A 24842-nucleotide genomic window follows, 5' to 3' on the forward strand; every position below is an offset into this window, starting at 1 on the left:
CATGAAGATAATTTCGTTAGAACTTAAAAGTAAAACAAGGCCCCAAATCTACTGTATTTTACTTTAATTTTTGTGATGAAACTAAATAAGAGTAATGGTAACTAGTGGATAATTTTAAATCTCTTAACTTTTAGAAAGGGCTAAATATGCACTAATGCCAATAAAAATTCTAACAGCATCCTCTTTAGAAATAGTCCCTCAAACACAATTTTAATAATGTAGGCCTTGGCTTTTAAATGAAGCAGTGAGGAGGGGCATATTATTATTTGTTTGTTTTTGGAAAGTATATTTCAGAATACACAATATATATTCTTCTGCAATGAGTTATGTTGTCCAAAAATTAAGTTATATTTTCTTACTGACTTTTTCCATTTCTGTTTCTTCAAATTTAGTTTCTGTGTCTCAACTTATTAAACAAAAATCTAACATCGAGTTTTATTTGTTTTAAAAAACAGTGAATCTCTTTTTCAAATTAAAAAAAAATCCATTGTCAAGACAATAGTCAATGCTAATTTGTCTGCTTTTGGTACTTGAATTTTCTTTAAAGAGAAGTTCACATTAAGTCAAAGGGTGTCTAGGAGATTTTTCCAGGTGTTTTAAGTGTATTATAATAAAATAAATAATAATAGTGGATAATAATCAGAGCGCTCATAGTTTCTGTTTGGATTTGCTCTGCAGAATGCATTAAGTTAGGAAAAAAAATGAAGATACATTCCATGGACCAAGGAGCAGAGCACATGCTGATCCTATCCTCAGATGGAAAACCATTTGAGTACAACTATAGCATAGAACATGCAAGGTAGGGAACTTTTTTCTTTTATTAAAAATTATTTAAACTTTACTCAATAGGCAGTCATCATTTTTGTAGGAAAATGTTAATTTATATGATCTTTGTCCCTGCTTTACATAGTGGCATTTTAAGTAAGCAAGGAATTTTGACCCAACCAGTTATTTTCATGAGTAAACTACAAATCAATTTATGTCTCCTAGGGCACTTCACATGTGTTGCTTTGACATTTGAAGGAAATGATTGATCAGTCCACCTAGCCCCAAATTGGACTTTCACATTCATTATCTCATTTAACCCTCATTATCTCATTTAACCCTAATCTTATGTTAGATTTCCAGAAATAAAAGTTTTCAACCTAGTAGAAAAATGCATTATCATGGAAAGATTTGTGAGACTTTCTCCTAGAAGATCATGTGAATTAGAACTTATTTTTATCATGTATTATTCCTGCATTATAAAATTATTCTTTGCAAAAAAGTCAATCGTCTTATTACAATTATGTAATGCACGTTGTTTTCATTTTAAACCACTAACTGAAAGATATATCATATTTTTTAAAATAATTTTAGATGTATTGAATGTGAAGCAATAAGTTTAAATTTTTTTCTTGAGTTTCAGTCCCAGTTAAATAGTTAATCTAACATTAATGCGACTTTCATTATGGTGTTTGACATAAATATATTTTCTTTCATTAGGTTTCAATGTATTTTACAAGAAAAAAATATAATTCAGATCACATGTGGAGATTATCATTCTCTTGCACTCTCTAAAGGTACTTTTCTGGAATATTGTTTTTTAGAGGGAGTAAATGTATGTATATGTAGAACTAATAGAATGTGTATGCTTCACCTTGTAATAGGACAGAAATATGGTTTTGAATTTGGTATGATTCTAAGCATGATTGTTAAAGGAGCTACAAAATGAGAGAATTCTTGGACCTATAGAATTTTGTCAAATGACAAAACTAAATCAATTTAGTAACAAGTTTGATGTCCTATATTCAAAAGAAAATGATCCATGAATTGGGGAGTTCAGTGCCTTACTAGCGGTGGGACACTCTTCCCCAGGGATTTTGGGAAGGGTGAGCATTATAGAGTGTTAGGAGATCTAACTTGGAAGCAGGGTGTGATTGTCTGGGGTTGCATGTCTGACCTTATTTAGAAAGATCAAGGAACAAAGAAACACAGGTACAGCCCCAGAGTTGACTTGACGTTTTGATATTGGCTAACTGGATATACTGTGTTTCTGGTCAAGTGGAGCATTTACAGGAACACAGTACTGTTGATATCAGTTGAAATAAATCTCTTGGGCTTTAGAGAGATTTATCAACAGTTCATGTTTTTATTTTTCAAATATGAAACAATGAAAATATTTTGAATAATGAAAAGCATTTTCTTCTGGAATCAGGACCAGAATATGTACACCCTTTTTCAGAATCTTTTTTTCCTTTTCCCGCTTCCCATCTCCCATGGCATAGTCTCCGTAACTTTTAGTTCTGGTTTCTTGTATTAGCTTTTTCTGTGTCTGTGATATGTTTTTAATGATTACCTTTTTAAATTCAGGGATATCCTTTTAGTTCTTAATTATTTCCTATTTATTATTAGACACCTATAATGTGGATTACTCTCAGAAGAAATTGGACCTTTCCAGTATAGGTTTAATAGATATGTATAGGTTATGACAGAGAGAAATTCAAGGTTGAGACCTTTTTTTTCTGAGCCGGGGTGCTTATTTTTATTTATTTTTATTATGGTGACATGGGTTAACAAAATCCAGTAAGTTTCAGGTGTACACGCTAACAGTAAGGCATATATATATGTGTGTGTGTGTGTATATATATATATATATATATAGTTAGATTTCTTCTGTCACCACATATTTGGCCCTTTTGTCCCACCTTTCCTTCCTCCCCAACCCCCCCCCCCCCCTCACTGCATTCTTCCTCTGGTAACCACTAGTCTATTGTCCATATCCATGAGTCTCTATTTGTTCCTGAGGACCTTTTTTTTTAATGTTTAGGACAGACATAAACATAAACTGAATAGAAGCTGGGACTTAAGGGAAGTAAATAAGCAAGTATTTCACCTGTACTGAAGGCTCTGTGAAAGTTTGAGATAATGAACTTGTATTGAAAAACATTGGCCTGATTGTTTGACTTCATCCATTCATGAACAGATAATTTCATTTTGAGTATCTACAATTTTCAAGTTATGAAGATGGGGCAGACACACTATACCTTCAAGAACCCTAGTGATATAGGCAGGGGGGTGTTCAGGGTTTATTATTGGTAAATCACAATCTAGGAAAAATGAAAGTTGGGGAAACAAGAAAGTGAACTGCATACTCATCATTTATATTCCTGGTGGCTAAAAGGCTCATGATAATATGTTTGAAGTAAAAGCTCTTGCACAGTATTTTGCAAAGAGGTGTTTGGTAAATGTTAGTTCTCTCACATACTTTTTCAGAATCCAATAAGATATCGTTAGCTCCATTAGATAACATCTAAGAACTTTTTTTTTTGAAACATATGCTTTATATATTCAATTAATGGAAAAAGATGCTGGCTCTTTCAAGATACTGTACTATAATTTGAAATGTATTATTTATTATCTTTAGACACATTAAGGAAGTGGGGGGGGCAAAGAGGAAAAGGGTGATTTTAGGTTTTATTTTCTAGATGTATAACGGTTCTGTTTTTCATGGGCCCATCCTGTGGATTTTTAAAAATAAGTATTTCTTGAATTTGATTATAATATGTTCAGATAGCTTCATTCTACTTGTCTTTGTCCATTCGGGTTTCTGTAACAAAAGTACCATAAACCGGGTGGCTTAAACAGCAGAAACTTCTCACAGATCTGGAGGCTGGCAGTCTGATTCATGGTGGCAACAGATTTGGTGTCTGGTGAGGATCCTATCTTCTTACGTGATGGAGAGGGCAAGAGAACTCTCTCGGGTCTCTTATAAGGGCACTAATCCCATTCATGAAGGCTTCACTCTCATGCTCTCATTTAATCCTAATCACCTCCCAAGGACCCCACCTCTAATATCATCAGATTGAGGGTTAGGATTTCAACATGTAAATTTTGGGGAGACACAAACATTCAGTCCATAACGTTACTCTTCGAGGTAGGAGGCGAGGGAATATAATTGTTACTGCTAAAGAGAAGATTCTTCTAGTTTTTCTGATGCAGGCATGTGGGATCTGAGAAGTCCTGTCAGTTTGAATGTAAGAGATTGTGATAGTATAATATTGATTGCATATACAACACCCTAGAGTAATGTCTACTGCATTTTAAACTTAATAAGACAGCATTTTCTTGTTTCTCTCAAGGCGGTGAGCTTTTTGCATGGGGACAGAACTTACACGGCCAGCTCGGAGTTGGAAAAATATTTGACTCAACTACGGCACCACAGATTGTGGAGCACCTCTCCGGAGTCCCCTTGGCTCAGATATCTGCGGGAAAATCCCACAGCATGGCTTTATCCGTATCTGGAAACATTTACTCATGGGGAAGAAATGATTTTGGACAACTAGGCCTGGGCCACACCGATGGTATAGACACATTTGGAAATTCATATTATCAACAAATACATTTGTTAGATAAAGGATGAATTTAACATAGACCTCCCTTTCAAAAATGGTTCAGGTACTCACCAGGGAGAACATTTGCACTGTTCTCCCTGGTTATCTCACTCTCTTTAGGGTAGAATTTGCCTAAGAGACATGCATAGTATAGAAGTCGTTGCTATAATTGAAACACATGTCAGAGCCATGTGGAAAAAGGGGAAAGAGAATCTGACTGGAGATCAGAATACCTGGGTCGTGATTCCCACTTCACAGTTAACTAACTGCACAGCCTTACTCAGTCACTTACAGCTCTTCTCTAGACCTTATTGTCATTTTCAATAAAGTGATGAGTTTAGATGAAATGACCTTTAAGGTATGTGTACACTTAAGTGTCTATTAATATAATTATATTATGACAAAAGGATACTAAAACTTTATCTTAGAAACTCACATATCCTAGTCATATTCTGTAAAATATTACATCTGTAGGCACATATGCACACATACAAGAACATGTAAAAAAACATGTAAAGTCATTACCATTATTGAACTACCTCCAAAAGTAAATGGCAAAATTTCTTATGATCACAAACACCTTGTTAGAGTTTTCAGGTATAGTAGGCTCCATTATTTTATCAACTCTGAAAATGTACACATTATCCCCTGAGTTACTGGTCGAACACTGTGTTTCTCCCTGATGTGGTTCCGTGCTAATGACTTAGGAGAACCCATCAGTTGATGTTAGGAAAATATTCAAAGGAAGGAAAGGAATAAAGGGCAGTTAAACTATTTTTGCTTAATCTCTAAGTTGTTTGACAAGAAAATAATCATGAAAGAAAAAGAGGTAGAGTGAGGCAGGACACCATAGTAGAAAATTTACAAGAAAAAATACATTCATTGAAAAGGGTAATTGTAGATGGGAATGGAAATATCAGATATCCTGCAACTAAAGTTAATCATGTCAGGTTAAAATGAGAAGAATGGGCTGTGGGAATTTGCTTGATACTTTCACAGGTGAGCATCCCCAAATGTGAATTCTTGACCACTGGCCCACCCGCTCCTGTGGCCTAAATATACCAACATAGAGCCTTTCCTGACAGAATGTGCTGGGGACTATTGCTGGTAGGCTGAGAGGAAGTAGTCCATGTATCTTACCAGTAGTACAGAACTCTAATGTGAAATTCAGCATTTCCTTTTGGTCACTTTCAACTATTCTTTCCTTTGTATAGATAAAGATTTTCCTTCCCTTATTGAAGCACTGGAAAATCAGAAAGTTGAATTTCTTGCTTGTGGTGGCTCTCACACTGCCCTGCTCACAAAGGTGCGTATATTCTTATCTCCTTGACGGTAATTCCAGAACACTGTAGTAGGGAAAGCACTAGAAATCTGGGTGTGGGCATTTAGTGTTTCCCAGGAAGAAAGGTCATTACTTCCTACAAGCAGGATTGTCTTCCTGATACTTGGGGGTTTTGCTCTGACAGTGCTTTCATTAATTATTTACTGATGCCTTTGCATCGGTGAATGCAACTTCTGTGTCATATTTCTCTAGAATCTGATATAAAGTTCCCTCTCCTTAGGATGGGCTGGTGTTTACTTTTGGTGCTGGGAAATATGGGCAACTCGGTCACAATTCAACCCAGAATGAGTTAAGACCCTGTTTGGTGACTAAGCTCGCTGGGAATAGAGTGACTCAGGTAGCATGTGGAAGGTAAGTTGTAAAGTGTCTATGAAAGTTGATAAAATCAATACAATAAATTTAGATAGATACTTTAATAAAATTTCCACCAGTTTTACTGATTGAGATAAAAGTTTTAAACATTTTCAAATGGGTGAAGATGCTTAATTTACATTATTAGATAATCATAATAAATCTTTATTTTAGTATATATATTTGTTTTCATTGATTTTTTTTTTTAATGAACAAATAAATTCACTTTCTTATGCTCCAGTGAAATACCTTTGTAACTGTTCACTTGCTCTTTTGTCACTAAGAAAAATGTTATTTATTTGGGGAAAAAAAACATGAATAACAGGATTATTCATTGATGTAATCACTCTCACAGCCCTTCAAGGGCCATCATACTTGTTACCGTAATTCCTTCAGAGTGATCATAGTAAAATATAATACAAAGTCATTAGTGGTTTTAGTAGAATCAACCTTGAGATGTTTGATTTTTCACAGCTCTTTTTTTTTTTTTTTTTTAAACAAAAGTAGAAAAACAGATTCCTTGGTTTACTTAATTAATTTTTTTCCTTGAACATCAGTCAGTCTACTTCTCGCCAGTGTGATGTTGGGTTTTGGTGGTGTTAAAAAGTTTTTGCACAGATATGCGTATTCTTCTTTGGGGCAGTTTTGTCTTCACTAAACTTAAGCAGATTCAGACTATCTGTAGACTGTCTTCATTTGTTTGTTTACTGACCTTTTACTATAAAAAACTGGTGTACTTTTAGTCTATAGACATAGTCTCTTAATGATTTTGGAGTAAAATTACATAAACGGACATTATTAAGGTAGACCAAATTATTGGAATGGTATAATTCTCTGCATTTGATAGTCTCTGCTTTAACCAAAGACACGTTATCACCACTTTGGATTTTTCATGACACACATTCCTCTGAGTAGTATGTGTTATAAGAGGAGTTGTCACATTAAAGATGTCTTAACGTAACCAAGGGCGATGCCCCTACTAACATGGGAGAATTCCCTGAAAGGACTCAAAGGACTCACTGAAAGCTCTTATAGTCATGGTCACATTTATTTCAAGAAGAGGATGCAAATTAGAGCTAAAGGAAGAGATCATTGGACAGAGTCTAGGAGTGGTCCAAATGAGCTTCAGGCATCTACTCCCCATGGAGCCATGGACCGTGTTACCTCCTCCCAGCCTGATACATGCCTGTGTGTAGAGATTGCCAACCAGAGAAGCTCACCTAGGTTTAAAGTTGTTATTGGGGTTTCACTGCTTAGTTGTGATTGACTGACGCATTGCCCAGGTGGTAGAGTTTAGCCTCCAGCCTCTCCCTCTCTATAGGGTGGGCTCACATGCACCCAGAGAGGCCCTCTAGGAGCCACCTAGGTAAGCTATTAGGTATGGTCTCAGGAGCCTGCCTTGAATAAAGACACACCTATCACTTGGGAAATTCTAAGGATTTAGAGGTTACTTCCCAGGAACTGAGGACGAAGACCAGACCTCTATTTGAGCAAGGCCAAATTCTATGTAGTGAGAGAGATAATTGGACAAAGCCGTAAGAAAATCAGTGTGCTGAAGATCTTTGGGAAATAGAGTAGGAACTCAGAGAGGATCATCTAATTCCATTTCTGGGGTGGGGAGAGAAAGTGCTTAGATGGCTTCCAAGAAGTGATTCTCAAGCCACGGCTTGAAAAAGGAGTAGAAGACAAAGAGAGATGCTTGTTCCTGATGAAAGGAACACCATTCGCCAAGGGGCAGCATCATGGCCTTGAGTGGACTTTTGGGGTTCCAAAATCATCTCAACCACATTTTAATGATTTCTTAGTTTTCAGTTGGCTAATTTCATGAATTGGGAGTTGGTTTACTAGTTTCACTCACTGGGTAACCTACTTTTGGTAATGTACGATATTGCTGTGTACTCTCATTGTGGATAATTGAGAACTGACCATATGTGCTTTTATTTAATAGGCAGCACACACTTGCTTATGTTTCTGATTTGGGGAAGGTCTTTTCTTTTGGTTCTGGAGAAGAAGGACAACTGGGAAACGGTGGAACACATAATCAGCTGATACCACTTCCCATGAAATTGCCATCAAATGAAGAACTCAAATTTGGTAAATTCTGTAGGAGCTCAGGATTTGTTATAAATTCTTTTGTTGAGAAACTGATTTTTCTGTGTGTGAGATGTGGCAAGAAAAGAAAAATGTATGACTATGAAAGGAGTTTCGCTAAACACTTTTCATTTTTTTACTTGTCAACAATTTAAAATATCCAGTCTAATTTATTAAATCAAAATAACTATTAGTTTTCTCTTACCCCTTCGGATTAAGAGTAATGTGGACTTAAAATGATACAACATTAAATAGGCTATATGTATTCAGAAGCATCTGTAGCTTCTGATTTCAGTTTGCAAGGGGCCTATTAATTTCATGATGACTGGTTTTCTTACCTGGTTAAATTGACTCATAATCATGTTAAACCCTCAGAATGAGAGCAGCTGACATATACCAGGTACTTATGCTGAACACTTAACATGTGTTACCTCTCCTTAAACAGTACAAGGAGATGTGTTCTCTCGGTCCCATTTCCCTGGAGGGTGCAGAGATTTGGAGAGTGAAGGGTTAGCCAGGTCTCATGGCCGGTAAGTGGCCTGTAAGTGGTTTGGCTGGATTTAAACTGCCCTGTGTAACCTCAGAGTCTAAGCTCTGAAACCCTCTACTGTAGAAGTGCCTTGGAGCACTTTGGTTGCTTGTTTTCTGAAAGTTTAGTGGTGACCTACAGTACCAAAAATTCTCTCAGTTCTTCTAGGAAAATGAACAGTAGGGTTTTTTCCTTAAGCAGTTCATATATTTGATTTCTTACAACCACTTACGTAGACGTTTGAAGTACTTATTTACATTCTTTGCAGCCAGTAGTTATTGGTCAAATCTTGAGTTGTAGAATATAGTTTTTAGTAATGGCCAAATTAAACCAGGGAACAGTTAACTAATAAAATATTTTTGACTGTTTTATATATGAATATTTATATTAATTATGTATATTAAACTGATGCCACATGTCAACCTTGAGAGTCACCTGTTTGCCAACTAAACACTATCCTGAATTAGATATTATTTCTGTTTTATGGGCGGGAAATGTGCTGAGTCTTTGCCTGTTAGAAACACAAAAGGACTAAGTTTAAAAAGAATCTGAAATTATTTGAGTTTGAGTGTGCATGTTTATGCCAAATGACTTCTAAACTCTTACTTTCTGTATATCTCTCTCAGAAAACCGTACCTCAGAAAAGGAGTTAATAATAATTGCTGGAGGGAATCAAAGCATTTTGCTCTGGATTAACAAAGAGGTAAAAATAGATCCCTAGATGTTCTATAACTTGGTATTTTAAGCAAAACAAAGGATTCCAGAATCCAAGGTTGGTGAATTCCGAAATCAGGTTACTAGGCTGATTTTTGGGGAATAGGTAGACATTACTGATCCTTTATTGTCTAAACTATGTAAATATTTACCTACAAAAATCTGTGTGTGCGTTTGCGTGCGTGTGTGTGTGAATGTCTAATTAGTGATTTCCTTAGATGATTCTTACCTTTTGGGAGGTTCTCTGCCAGTGGCATTTGGTCAATGTCCTAGGGAGCCATCAGGTTGACAGTCTAATATGACATTTCCAGCCGGTACTAAAAAAGACTTGAGTTCATAGGCTTGTGAATAACATCTTCGCCCTACTTCAAGGCAAATCAAGTTCCTTCCACTTCTACACACAGTTCTTTTAAGATCTTCATCCCCTCAAAGCTATGTGATGTTCATTTTAATCCAGTTATATCTGTATAAAGTGCTGAATGTTGGGGCACTCAAAGAAATTTACTTTGGATTTAATATTGGATCCAAATTGGCAGAGAATTGTCAGTCAGGCAAATGATCGATTACTTCTTGATAGAATTTCACTTTATGATTTCCCAGAGTTATATTATCTATATTTAAAAATCAGTATTACCCTCTATCATTAGAATGTGCCTAAAGGTTAGATACCTATTTATTTTGTGTCTAAATTATTATATTTTACTTTTTAAAATTTGTTTACAGAATCCCTATGTTAATCTGAGGAGGAAAATTCCTACATTGAACGAAGGGACTGTAAAAAGGTGGATTGCTGATGTGGGGACTAAGCAGTGGCAAAATACAAAAAGGTACACCCCATGCTTCTGTCTGCTTATATAGCTCTCTAAGACAGTGTTTTCCCCAACTAGTTCATCACAATACAGAGGTATAAGATTTTGTGATTCAATAAGTGGTCTCCTAGCTAGAGATCTCCACAGAAGCAGAACCAATAAGGGGTGTGTAAGAGAGATCGAGAGAAAGTTTATTTTTAAGGAATGAGCTCATGTGTTTATGAGGGCTGGTAAATACAAAATCTGTAAGGCAAGCCAGCAGGGAAACCCAGGGAAGAGTATATATTGCAGCTTGAGTTCCATGGCAGTCTGGAGGCAGAATTCCCTCTACTCAGGAGACCTTACCCTTTTTCCTTTAAGGCCTTCAAATTATTGGATGAGGCCCAGTCACATTGTGGAAAGTAATCTGCTTTACTCAAAGTCTCCTGATTTAAATGTGATCTAATCTAATACCTTTACAGCAACATCTAGACTGGTGTCTGACCAAATATTTGAGTACTGTGGTCTAGGCAAGTTGCAACATAAAATGAACACAGGTAGCAGGTAAGCTCTACAAGGGCAGCTTTCTTTACTGCAGAACCCTTCCAGGCCTTTGATATGTGTGTATTTTGACTCTCTGAACAGGAAGTATAGTCTACAATTTCCCAACCATGTTTGACCTTAAAACCACTTGTTCGTGGACTTCCTGTTTACAGCTGAACAGCTTGGGCAACCTTGCTCTAAACAACAGTACTCATACCATCTGTAAAGATTATACTAATTTTTACAGATACCTTCTTTTAGAGTTATTTTTAGGTATGGCTTTATTTCTGAAAAGTAGTTGTACAAAAAGTTACATCATAATTTGCAGAGCATAAGCAATTAAGAACTATTTATTCAGTTACTTCTAAGATGGAACTGAGCATATTCCCCTACTCCACCACTTAATTTCCGGTAATATTTTAGTTTCTACTTTAGTGGAACAAAAATGAATAGGACTCGGAAATCTGGGTGGGATCAGAGTGTTTTATTTGTCCAAGAAAATACTGACACTAGGTCAAACCTTTTCCTCTTCCCCTGTGGCTTCTCTGAGTACATATCTTCTTATTTACCATGCTTACCACTGAAATTTTGAGATTTAGTAAGTGGAGTCAACCTTTAGATACCTAAAGCAATATGCAAACAAATCAGAGACAGAAGTTTGAAGGACAATTTTAAGATGTTTTATTTTGTTTTGTCTCATGCTATATGAAGGCATACTCATGATTTGTTTTAACCATCATCTTATTCCTATTGTAGGGAAATCAGAGAGATATTTTCATCTCCTGCTTGTCTGACTGGAAGTTTTGTAAGTGAAAGGTAATATATAGAATATATATAATTTTAATTTGTTAAAAATACAGTGTACAGCATGGTAACTATAGTTAATAATAATCTTGTATATTTGAAAGTTGCTGAGAGAGTAAATCTTAAAGTTTCATCACAAGAAAAAAAATAAATAACTGGTGATGGATGTTGACTTGTAATTATTTTGTAATATATACATATACTGAATCATTATGTCATACACCTGAAACTTACATGTTATGTTAATTATGTCTCAAAAAAATACTGTCAAAGATTGTAAAGAAAATGGTTTGAGGGTAAAAGAATTAGCTATGCGTTTCTCTCTTTAAAAATTACTTTTTTTCACAAAAGCAGATATATGATCGCTATAAAAATGATGCACCAAAAAGAAAATGAAAATCACCCATTATCCACCACTTAAGAACAATAGCTAGTAGCATTTGTGTATGTGTTTTTCTATGTAAATGTATTCTTTTACCAAAAAAAAAAAAGGATTATATATCGCTTTATTCATTGCTTTGCAGTTAATATATTCGTTTTTCAATTTGTTCAGTTTCCATATTCCATATTTTTTATAACATCATTTTAATGTCCCCATGGTATTCCAGGGGAAGGACATACCTTAATGTATTTAAACATTCCCTTGTTGCAAAATATTTAAAATTTCTTTGAATTTTTAAGTAATACGAAGGAAGAACTTTGTACTTTTTTCTTATATATTTCCATAATATTTTTTATTTAAAAGAATGTTCGCTACTTTCAGACACTAAATATATGTGTTGATTTATAAAAAATGTTTCTGTTTAAACAATGACAATATTCAATTTAGTATTAATATAATTCATGGGTTAAGGTACATGTTTTATTAGTAATTTTTTTATTGAAATACAACAATTTACTGCCCTGAATCCTTTTCTTTTGGCTTCTGCTTTCACTTGATGTAACTGGGAGAAATACCCATTTTTTTCAGAAACAAGAAAAGCCATTTTCTTTTTTCCATGGCTACTTTTTTTACTAGAAAAATAAATATTTATTAATTACTCATTTAAGATGATATCTGAGTTAAAGTCACATAGCATATATTGTTAATAATATAGCCTTGGTTTTTTTGTCATTTTAGACATAATCATGTTATTAACTATATTTTCAAATGTATTTATAGTCAGCTAAATTATTATAGTTATTGTAAAGTTAAGAAAAATATATAATTTTATTGAAATGAAGCAAGCTTTAGATAATCTAATAAAATATTTAATTTTGAACTGTGCTTTTTCATTTACTTATTCATCTGTTTTTTAAATATATCTTCCTTCAACAGAATAGCTGCAGAAACTACATCTATTTATTTGGACTTAAGTAAAGCAAGAAACACCTTTAAGGAGTTAACCCAAAAGGACTGGATTACTAACACGGTGGTATTCTTCAAATTGTCTGGGGAAAAAAAAAATACACTAAAAATTTTTTTATAAGAACTCAAAATTTCAGAAGCAATATTTTGTTTTGAGAGATTTTCTGAGACCCTGTAGTTCCTGGAATAAGTTAAACTCAGAAAACATTCAGGTGTTTGCCCACTTAGGGTGAAATAGTTGGTATAGTAGTCATGTAAGTTAAAAATAGTCTAAATAGTTCATCTGTACCTACACACATGCATATGCATACACATATAGATATTCACACTCCTAGAGGGAATATTTACAACTCAAGGCTTCAGGAAGGTGATTAAAGGATTTTTGAGATTGGCACACTAGAATAAGAATATTTTATTTGCTATTATTTTAAACATAAATGTAGAAATGAGCATACTTTTTCTTATATGAACATCCCCTTCTTCAAGGACTACCTAGATTCTTCCTCTGTGTTTTGTTCCATTACACTGCATTTTCTCTAGGTTCTAGAATGTTCTTGTTCTTTTTGAGATTGTTGCTGCTTTGTTTCAGCAGTTATTACTATCTTTAGGTTTCTCACTTTCAGATGTTCCAAACATGCTGCTTTTATTAATTTAGCCTTTCTTGATTCAGCCTTTATTAATTTATTTCCTCATTCTGTTGTACTGGTTGATCTAGGGGTGATAGTTGCCTCCCTTCCTCTCCCTTTCCGCCCTTCCTTTCTCATTCTACCTCTTTCCACCCGCCTCATTTGGTCTTTCTCTCTGTTTCTATATCTTTCATTATCTTTCCCTCTCAATCTTGTCCTCATCTCTGCCCTTCCCTCTCAGCTTTGTCCCCTGCTCTATTGCTCTGTGATAATCAGCATCTGTATCTTAGCCAAAAGTTCTCTTGTATACTTTTATCTCAAGGGAAGAAGGAAAGTTTAATTTTGTTAACTTTGGCAGAACCGTGGTCCAATTAGGGGGTCTGAGGTAAAATGGATCCCTAATTATGCACCATTATCAGGTCTATGCAGCACTTAATTGCAAAAGATCACCAAAAATGTGAAGGGAAGAGGCTGGATCAGTTCATCACTAAGGCTGATAATAAACCTTGGTTGTACCAGAACAATGTCATATGATAAGCAAGCTACATAATCACAGAGCAGTCTTCCCTTGTTTCAAATGAGATAGTTGGATCAGAAGACCTGAATGTTTGTTTTGAGATTTCTGTGATATGGATTCATACACTGTTGGCATTCATTCTTTTATTTAGCAAATATTTGAATACCTGCTACGTGTGGAGCACTATAATGAGTACTCCTGATGAAAGATGAAAGATAGAGGTTCCCTGTCCTTAGAAGGTCATGGCTTAGTAAGGGAGACAGACATATACTTGTTACATATCTACATGTTAAGTATTTGGGAAGGTAGGTGAGTTGGGATGTAAATGTGGGTTTTAGACTAAATGGTTATTCCAGTTTCATGGTGCAATGAATCTCTAGGATTTACACTTTATTTACATTAAGTTGCATCCAGTTCTTGCTGTGTTTTGAGTGTCTTTTCCCTAATTCTTTTTGACCACAGATAACCACATGTCTCAAGGATAACCTGTTTAAAAATCTTCCATTTTATTCTCCACACCAAGAAGCTTTAGAAATTTTCTTCCTTCTCCCAGAATGTCCCATGATGCATGATTTTAACAACTGGGAGAGCCTGGTGGTTCCGTTTGCAGAGGCTGTTTGTAAAATGAGTGGTAAATCTTCAGGGGTTCTGGGTAAGATTAAAGATTTACATTTGAAAATACTTCACCATCCTTTCAATGGAAAAAACATGCCTAGTAAAGTTATGGCAATACTTAAGTAGATAATTGTAAACTCATGTTTTTAAAAAGCTCATATTCTTCGTGTATTCTAAAAATGCTATAATAATTACTCTGGTCACCCAAAATAGATTTATCTAGTATTTTTTTAGAGTTCTTGTAATGATCTGTGTGTGGCTTAATCATCAAGTCCTTTGTCCTCAACTTTTCATTATGAAAATTTCATACGCATAAGTTGAAAGAATAGTATAGCGAATACCCATATACCCTCTACTTGAGAGTCAGTGTTGCCGTATGTGCTTCCTCTCTCTTTATGAACAGATTACATTTTATTTTTGCTGAACTATTTTCAAGTAAGTTGGAGACATCATAACATTTCATTTATAGTATTTCAGCATGCATCTCAATACGGAGTTCTAAATTACCATGACATCATTATCACACCTAATAAAATTAACCATAATTCCATAATGTTATTTAATACTCAGGCCATATTCAAATTTATGCACTTGTCCCAAAAAAGTATTTTATATCCTTTTTTTTTAAAAAAATCTAGATCCCCTGTCCTATAGAATGTCCCACCTCTAGATTTGTCTGATTGTCTCTTCCTTTCCCTCTATTTTCAGTACTTTGGAAGTTAAGTCTGGGGCTAGATTAGATTTTAATGAGGGTTTTTTTCCTTAAATACATAAACAGCATATTTAGCCCAAGGAAGTTCATTCTTGTTTTATTAAATCTAGATAATATTGTAAGTGATGAAAAGCTAGCTGAAAACATTTTGTTATTTTATGATGCTGAAAGGTGTTTTTTAAGAGTTAAAAACTCATGCTGGGAACACAAAAAAAGTGCAGTCACAAATAGTTCTTAATCTAGTTTTTAATACAGTATACTGTTCATCTGGATGAAATGTGACAAATTTAATTTTGTCTTTTTTCACAATTCTTCAAGTTTGCGGTCCTGTTACCATCAAGGAATTTTTTTGAGGGCATTAAATTCTAAACTTTTAATTGCAATTGCATTTGCTGAAAATTTTATTACAGATGTGTTTTTGTAACTATGATATATATGAAATTTTTCTGTCAGTTTTGGAAATATGGACCACTTTTTACCTTTAGGACTCCAATAGAAATTGTATGCTCACATTTGTTTACTTTTGTATCCCTCAGAAGAATATTGGGCGTCTCTGCAAGAATCCGCTTTTACCAAATTGGTCCAGATGTTTAAAAGAGCCGTCACTGCCCAGCTGCATTATTGGACTGAAAGTGCTGAGAATAACTATCACATTAAAGCTCTCCTAGAAGTATTGAAAAGGCTGCACAGGGTAAGGGTTCTTTTAGAAGTCCATATATTCTTATTTTGTAATAAAAATTCTCTTGTTTTCAACTGACCTGAATCTTAAGCAAACTCTTAATGAAACATGAAGTTTATATTATTATTTAAAAATTTTTTTTTTTTTTGTGAATTGTCTTACATGTAAAAGAGTGTATATAGTCTATGAATGGTTTGAAGAAAATTAGTAAAACAGACATCAGTTAACTACAGCCCATGTTGAAAAAGAAAGCATTTCCAGTACCTTAGAAATGCTTGTATATTTCTCTCAGATTGCACCCCTCTTCTCCTCCTGGAGGTAGCCATGGTCCTGGATTTTGGGTTAATCGTTCCCTTACTCTTTTTTATTGTTTTATGACTATGCGTATCTCTAGATACTATGTTAATTTTGCAGTTTTTGAAATTTATATGAACAATACATGTTTCTTATACAAATTTGTTTTATAGATTCATTCAGATTAATACTTATGGCTGTATTTAATTGTATGTCCCTGGTTGTAATGCATTAGAGTATATTTTTGTGTTTATAATAACAATATTTGTTCTTCTGTAAAGGATCTGTCCTTGACTTTTGTTCAATTTAAATGATTTGCTTGACTTTTTCTTATTGATTATAGGAGTTCTCTTTATTTTGGAAACTAGTTCTTTGTCAATAATATGTAAATTATATCCTAGTTTGTAGCTTGTCTTTTTACTTTATGGTAAAAAGTCTTAATTTTAATGTAGATAAATTTGTCCATTTTTTTAAATCATTTTATTCTTTGTGTTTTGTGTTAAACCTTTTTCTCTTTCAAGTTTTAAATTATTATCTACATCAAGGATCAACATAGTTTCTTTTCGGAAAGGACCAGATAGTAAATATTTTAGGCTTTGTGAGACATTAGGTTTCTGTGGCAACTGCAACTATTGCACTGTGCAATACTAGCATGAAAGCAGCGCTTGGCAATATGAAAATGAATGGGTGTGGCGGTGTTCCAATAAAATGTTAGAAAAACATGCAGAGGGCCTGATTTGGCCCCGAACGCTGCCCCAGATAATTTTCTAATAGAGATGACCAAAGGAAGAGTACAAAGGCCAATATACCATATATCCAATATTTAAAACATTGGAAATCTAGCTAACAAACTGCTGAATAAATATACTCTATCTTTCCACCTTGACAAATAAACCTTCCTAATGACAGAGAAGGCCAGGCTTGAATTTAGAAATCTCAAACTCCTTATAGAGTTCTGCATTACAAGCTGGAGGCTCAGAGGCCTTCCAGATCCTCTGTCTTCTTTTCACATTTTGGTTTTGTACTACACCAGGACCAGGGGTGTCACAGGTCCGTAGATGGATACCTCAGCCCATATGTTTGTGTTCTATCTGCACATTCTACAACAGCCACTCCTTAGCCAGCCCTGGAGTCTAGGGGTGGCTCACCTGTGACACAATTCACTCTCCAGAGACCAAGCAGAGGAGGAGACCTGTGCAGGTCCTGGAAGCTGGCTTGGAGCCATTTGATCAGGGACTTCTAGGTCCTGGGTATCTGGAGCTCAGTTTAGAAAAGGAAGTGTGGTCTGCACATAGACAGGTCCCTTTGGCCATGCAGACCCTTTATTTCCCTTGTGGGAGGTTAGTTGGCAGGAGAAAGGCCAGAGCAAGGATTTTTTAAGTCATGGACCTAGAGCAGAGAGACCACTCTTCCCCTGGTCCAAAGGGAGTATTGATCTTAGCTTTCACAATTTGGTGTTTACTCCAATTGGAAATTTATTTTAAATTTATTTTTATTATTTCCCATATGAAAACAATTGCTGAGCACCACTTACTAAAATTCTGCCCTTTCCCTACTGATAGGCAATGAAGTACCCCTACCTTGTTCTTAAAGTTTATCTTGGTTATTTTTGGCACTTGGCTCTTCCATACACATTTTAGAATTGGCTTCTCAGGTTACACACACCAAAGAATATCTTACTGGGAATTTATTGGAGTTTCATTGAATCTGTATTTCACTTTGAGAAGAATTGACATCTTGACTACTGTGAATCTTCATGGTGTCTATTTCTTCCACTTATTAGATCTTCTTCAAATTCCTTCAATAAAGTTTTGTTATTTTATTATGAAAGTCTTGGATATGTTTAGCCAAATTGATTTCAGAATATTTGATATGTTTAGGTTTTTGTAAATGAGATCTTAAAGATTATATTATCTGCTGGTTTATAGGAATGCATTGATTTTTGAATGTTGATTTTATAGCTAGTGAATTTGCTAAATTCTCACATATCTACTGGTAGATTTTGCATTTTCTGTGCAATCATGAGGCTATAGACAGTGTAAGACTGAGATCACCAGGGTCTAGAGGACTACAGTCACAGGAGTGAAACAGCCTCCTCATGCTTCGGGAGGTGGTACTGGAAGGCCTACGTAATTTGGGGTGTGGGCCAGAGTAAGTAAGAATACTCCAGGTGAATGATCTTAGCTTGCACAGCCAAAAAGGGACTTTTAGAAGACCTCCTGAGACTTAGTCATCGAAGCCAGGACTGTGACTATCCACGTAAGATACTGATGGTTGCTCATGTCATTTTCAGTGTCTTCACTGACTGTTAGCTGGGCCAGGGTGCTCATGTGTATATCATAATAATCCTGGTCACCTCAGGGGATGGAAGGCTGGAAAATTTCCCCACGTTTTAGGAGACAATGTTCTATAAATGCCTTGTCAGAGGGAACATATGTAAATGGTGTATTGTTAAGATCTGAAGAACATATCAAGTACTGAGCCCCATAGTACTTGGATTTATATTACACTGTATTTTTCTTTGGACTTAAAGTTCTTTAAAACTTCTGTGAATTAAAAGAAACTAAAAGTTTATCATCATAATTATCAATTTATATTATTAAATCTTAGGTATTTATGTTTCTGAAAATTTGGGCTTTGGCAGTGGAGGAATTGGGTAGAACTTTATTTTGGTCATTATGATTTACTATTTATTCTGATAATCTAGTCAACATTAAGCAAAATTGTCTTTATATAAAACTTTATCATAGGTTATATTTTATTAAAGGTAAACCAGACTAAATGTCAAGCACCTGAAAATATTTTCAAAGTAAACGAACTCACGCACTGGCTTGATTTTTATGGAGACGCATATAGAAGGTCCTCTTGGAAAATGAACTCAGTAAGTATGGTGTGTTTGAGGGGGGAATTTGACCATCAGTGAGTTAATATAGCATTTATGCTGTAACTTTCTACATGTTTCCAAAAATCCTTGTGCTCTGCAAAGTTGCCTAACAGAAATGGATTATGGGAAAAGCAAGACATACCCCTCAAAACCTATGCAATTTTATAGCCAGAGCACTAACAGAAAAGTGGTTGCTACCTGGGCATATAGCTTCGATCTACCAGACAAGCAACTTTGGAGGAGAGTGCCATGCGAATATGAAAAATGCATAAAACAGAATGGTAGATATCTATCCACAGTCTAATTAGAGGACTGGTGGTTTTGAGATAACATAGATGGAAGTTGAGCTCTGCTTAAGGTGGGCATAGAAGGCAGGGTGACTCATCACAGGCCAGCAGTATAGGGGGCCTGCACTTCAAGCAGGGTAACCTGTACGTAAGTACTTCTCTTTTTCATGTTCTTAAAATACAGGTAAGGGGCTCTTGCTGCCAGTTCAGCAGCTGACCTGAGGTTTTTTTCCTTTTCTCTGAAGATTATAATTCTACTACTAGCATATCAACCTTTGCCTGGTAAAAATTATATATGAGCTAACTGTCTACCCACATTATTTCATTCTCCTGTTCACCAAATGCATTTGAACTAATTTACGTTTCAGAAATGCAGGTTGCAGCAGAACAGACTCTTTGGAAAAGTATCCAGAGTTTATAATTAATTGCTAAATTAAATGAGCACCGACTAGGTCTGTATACCTTTAATTGGAACAGTTAAACATTTTCTTAGAATTTTATGCATTCAGGTATTACTGACCAGCAATTTGAATTGGTTTTGCCATTAAGTAGTGAGAACTTAAATCATCAGAGATTTAAGGCTATGAGGTAAGGTGTAAAATATCTCTGTCCTTTATCAGAATTGTTCTCATTTCCATTTTTAGGACACTTCAGTAGACATCCAGTATCCTGTCATATTCAGTCATTTTCCATTTATCTTTAATATTCTGTCAAAAATTAAACTACTGTATGCAGACTCGCTTTTAAAAATACAAGTAAGTATGCCTATTTCTTTGTCTTCATTAATAAATCAAATGACAAATGCCTTCTTAAGTGTACGATATTTTGGAGGTGGTAAGGGAGCCCCACCCACTGGTGAAACCAGTGGTCATAGCTTTCAAGGAGCTTATACTCTAATGAAGAAGACATGCATGAAAGACTGTCTTAATTTGGGTTGGCTTGGCCTTGAGGCATATTAGAGCCTCGGTAAGAAAGGCTAGAATTTGAGCAGCTGGCCTAGTTGTAGGGCTTTTACATTGAGGTTGGTACCTGTAGCTTTCTGAGTGGCACTCAAAGAGGCATAGCAAGCAGACTTGAGCTTGATTGGAATTATACCAATATTTAAGGAGGTCCAATCTTATGAAAAAAGCATAGCAGTGAGAAGAGAGGTGACAGAATTCTTCAAATTCAGACCCAAATAAATGGCTGTACCCTGTAATGGTGCCATAATAAAGGTGTGTAAAAAGTATCCACTTTTCAATGAACAGTCATCAGTTGAATTGGTTTTGTCAGCATATTCAGCAAAGTGCTTTTAAACTTAAAATTGGACAGTTGAAAATGCCTTGGGAAATGCACTTCATCACCCTTTTGTAAGGATTAAATTTGTTAATATAGGTAAAGCACTTAGAACAGTGCTCTGCATAATCTCAGTGGTTAAAAGTGTTAGCTCTTACCACTTTTACTCTCATATATGCATCTGTATATGTATATGTATGAATAATATTCAAATGTCATAAAAATATACTTTCACATTATGTAATTACCATAATAAAACAAAATAGAAAATTGATTTATGAGTTCTCAGTATGACCATTAACAAAATATTTAATAAAGAAAAATGAAAGGAAGAACTTATGTAATTTATTTTGCTTCATTTCTTGTAACTATTTTCTCCTGACTTTAAACCAAGTGTTCAGTAGTAATTTTATAGAACTGGTATTTGATTGCTCTTTGTTTTGCTAAGAACCACAGACTTTAATTATCCCAAATTGCCATTTGGTTTCCATAGTCTCTTTGTGTTTGTCTGTCTCTTTCTCTCTCATATTCTTAGATTATCTGTCACCTAAAATCTCGTCTCGGTTTTCCTTCTAGAATAGAGTATCTTTAGAGAGGTCTCATACCTGAATTTTTCCTTCTGTCTTCTTCCTTTCTAAACTTCTGAACTTCGCTTCCTAACGAGATTATGTTTCAGCGTACTGCTTTGGTGTTTATCAATGTCTCTTTAGCCTATTGATGATCATGAGCTTTGGTAACTGAAGTATTAATATTTGTGTTTACAGTATAAAGTGGTCCAATAGAGCCTGCTGTGGGTCACTTTCCTGCTCACCCAGGTGGGCTCCCAAAGCTTTTCATTTCTTAGGTTTCATGTTTCTTTTGCTCACTGAGGGTGAATACTGAATATATACCTTATCTCCAGTGGCATACATAAGGCTCTTTTTATAAATGTTTGTGATATGTACTCACAATAAACTGAACCAGTTTATTCCACATTATAAATTTCTATTAGAGTGAATGATGAAATGAATTGAAACATTTCTGTTCTCCTAGGAGAAAAAATTTAGAGCTTGTATGCAGTTGGCCGGAATTGTGGAACATGGAGGGTCCAGTTTAACTTGGCTGCCCACCTTTAACCTAACAGTGAGAAGAAGTCACTTGATTGAGGATGTTTTGAGTCAGCTACATCAGTTTGAGAATGAAGATTTGAGGAAGGAATTAATGGTAAAGTATAATTCTCAATAATTTTGCTGCCAAGAGAAGGAAGACATAAAGTAAAAACAGGTCTTACAGGTGGGAAATTATCTTCTTTTGCCATGGAGGTGGCCTATTTTAGAATTCCCCAGTTACCTGTGAGTTTCAGGTGATAGCTGCAGGCACTTTGTCAGTATAGCCGGGGCTCTGGAGCAGCTGGCAAATGGTTGTCCTTCCCCAGCCTAGTCAAGTGGAAAGTCCAGTACTAATCATAAGAGGTCTAGTCACCACCTTTCAAAAGTTTCAGTGAGATGGGGTTGACACAGAGGAATTGAGGGTTTGTTTCTGCTTTCATGCAGGAACCCGTATCACTCTGTGGAAGAGAAAACGTTCTCTTTATTGACTACATAGTTTTTTGAGGGTGTAATTAGATATCATGTTCTGAACATTTATAAATGACCTTTGGCATAGTAACTATGTAGCTTATCTTAATAGTATATATTTGACACAGAAAAATAGTAATGACTGGTAGACATAGCGAATGTTTTCCTTGTGCCAGGAACTGTTGCTTGTGTAACCCTTTCACCAACAGTGTGTGAAAGGTTATATTTTTTTCCTCATTTTACAGATGGGGAAACTGAGATACAGAACCTTTAGGTGACTTATCCAAGGGTAAGACAACTGATGAATATCAGAGCCAGGATTTGGGTCTAACCATCAGTCGTAGACTTTCCAAATAAAGTTTGCCTGATAATATTTATTAGAGTGTTTTTTTTGATGGGAGACCCTAGTTTATCACCTATCCTACTCTGATTAAAGAAAGATAGACTTGACTAAAGCTCAGAATCCTATTTTAAAAGTATGTTGCAATGGGGTTTGCAGTTAAGAGTTGGCATTTCCATGTGTCTAACACACAAATCATTTAAAAAATCTAATGAACTCACATGATTCTAACCTGTGTCAGTCAGTCAGTCTACTCAGCTATTTTAGTTCCACTTTTATATTTCATTCATCCATTTTTAAAATTTAGGTAACAATGAGCAGTTACTATTTTCTAAACTATTGAGGCATTTCACATGTTATCGCATTCTTTTTTACAATCTTGTGGGAAAACTGAAGCTTTGTGAGACTAGGGAACTTGCTCATAAGGTGGGGCAGTTTTAACTCCTGGTCTTATGAAGCTTATAAATAATTCACTGAGGTTTGAAATTTGCATCTCTGTAAATGGAAGAGGCATTCATCCAAATAAACCAGTAAAAAGGAGCTTGTTGGGAGTACTGATGGCACATCCAGCTGGAAATGTTGAACAGGCCTTTTGGAAATGAGTGCGTATTAATCAGGACAGAAGATAGATGGATATGAAGGTTAAATGCCTGCAAGTGATAAATGAAGTTTAAAGGGAAAAATGAGCATCCAAAGAAAGAGCAGAAAGGAATTTCTGGTATTAAAGCAGCAGGAAAAAGAAGAGAAAAACGTAAACAGTGCTCCATAAGAGAAAGCAAGGGAGAAAAGAGTGTTAAGAAAGAGAAGGTGGTCAGAAGTGTAAAATGAGTTAGTAAAATCAAGGAGATGAGACATGAGAAAAAGTCCTTGGATTTGGAGATTCCAGGTTCTTGGTCCTCTTGGAGAGAAGCATTTAAGTAGAGAAGTAGAGACTGGGTTTGGAAGTAGGTAACAGTATTCTCTGAAATCTGGCATCCTTAGGGTAAGAGGAGCCAGTATTGTCTGTTTTGGAGACAATGGTATTGAGCGTTTTGTTTGTCTTGTTTTCCTTTTAAGCATTAGGGAGATCTTACCATATTTGTAAACTGAAGTGAAGGATTCCAGGAGAAAAGGCAAGAATGGAGCAAGTAATTGCAGGAGCAAGGATGAATTATGATAGAATCATCCTGGAGAGGGATTGGTGCTGCCTCCTCAAGGAGTAAACAGCCAAGCCAATAAATATTTTATGCGTGCTCTGGTTTTTTTGGTTTTTTAAAAATTCTAATATTTCTTAATGTTTATTTTCATTATACTTAACATACCTTTTAACTAATAATGATGCCAGTTGAGGTCAGTTTAGTGGTAAAGACTTGAGGCTCTGAGGTTTCACAGACATAAGATTAAATCTAGGCTGCACCATTTTAGCCATTGTGTAACCTTGGGAAGGTTATTTAAATTCTTATAGCCTCCTCACCCTCACAGAATTAATGGGAGATTAAATATGATAATATGAGTAAATTGTTTACCACAGCACCTACCAAGTACTTGGGCCTATGATAGTATTAGCTCTTATTATTAAATGAGACTTAATGCATAGCAATACATAGGCTGGAAGTGATGCATTATTTGCTTAGGTTTCATTTATTGGAGAAATTGGACATGACTTTGGAGGAGTCAAGGCAGAGTTTTTCCACTGCTTGTTTGAAGAGATGATCCGACCAGAATATGGGATGTTCATGTATCCTGAAGAGGCTTCCTACATGTGGTTTCCTGCCAGGGTAAGTCTTCTTGTCTTTGCTTCTGATATTTCCTGACAGAAAGGGTATGTCACATACCATAGAAAATTAGGTTGTCTAGACTGTTTTATATTAGGAGTAGAATTATTGTTATAATGTGGAGATAAATTTTAATTTTAAAAAGGTGATTATTTTCTCTAAAATGGGATCCATTTTCCTTGGGTTGTCATGTCCACACTGGAGAACTTATAAGCAGTATATATTTTTGACTACTTACAGACTGTATAGATAAAAACGAACCCTTTATTTCTCAGGCACTCATTTTTTGTTACAGTTCTATTTTTCCTGATGAACTTGAAGACAAAGGCTTTGAAAGGAAATTGTGAAAACTTTAGTCTATAAGGATTACTGAGCCTAATGTGTTTCTATTCCTGTTAATTCTTTCATTTATTTTTTTAT

At 35.2% G+C, this 24842-nt stretch overlaps 1 protein-coding gene across 1 annotated transcript in view; it reads left to right on the forward strand.

Moving 5' to 3' along the window:
* Window positions 1-24842, forward strand: part of LOC120588313 (probable E3 ubiquitin-protein ligase HERC6) — an 81154-nt gene that overhangs the window by 49276 nt on the left and 7036 nt on the right. The gene's annotated exons all lie outside the window — the stretch shown is intronic.

The sequence above is a fragment of the Pteropus medius genome, unplaced genomic scaffold, assembly GCF_902729225.1.
Source record: "Pteropus medius unplaced genomic scaffold, Ma_sr-lr_union100, whole genome shotgun sequence".
Taxonomy (NCBI): Eukaryota; Metazoa; Chordata; class Mammalia; order Chiroptera; family Pteropodidae; genus Pteropus; species Pteropus medius.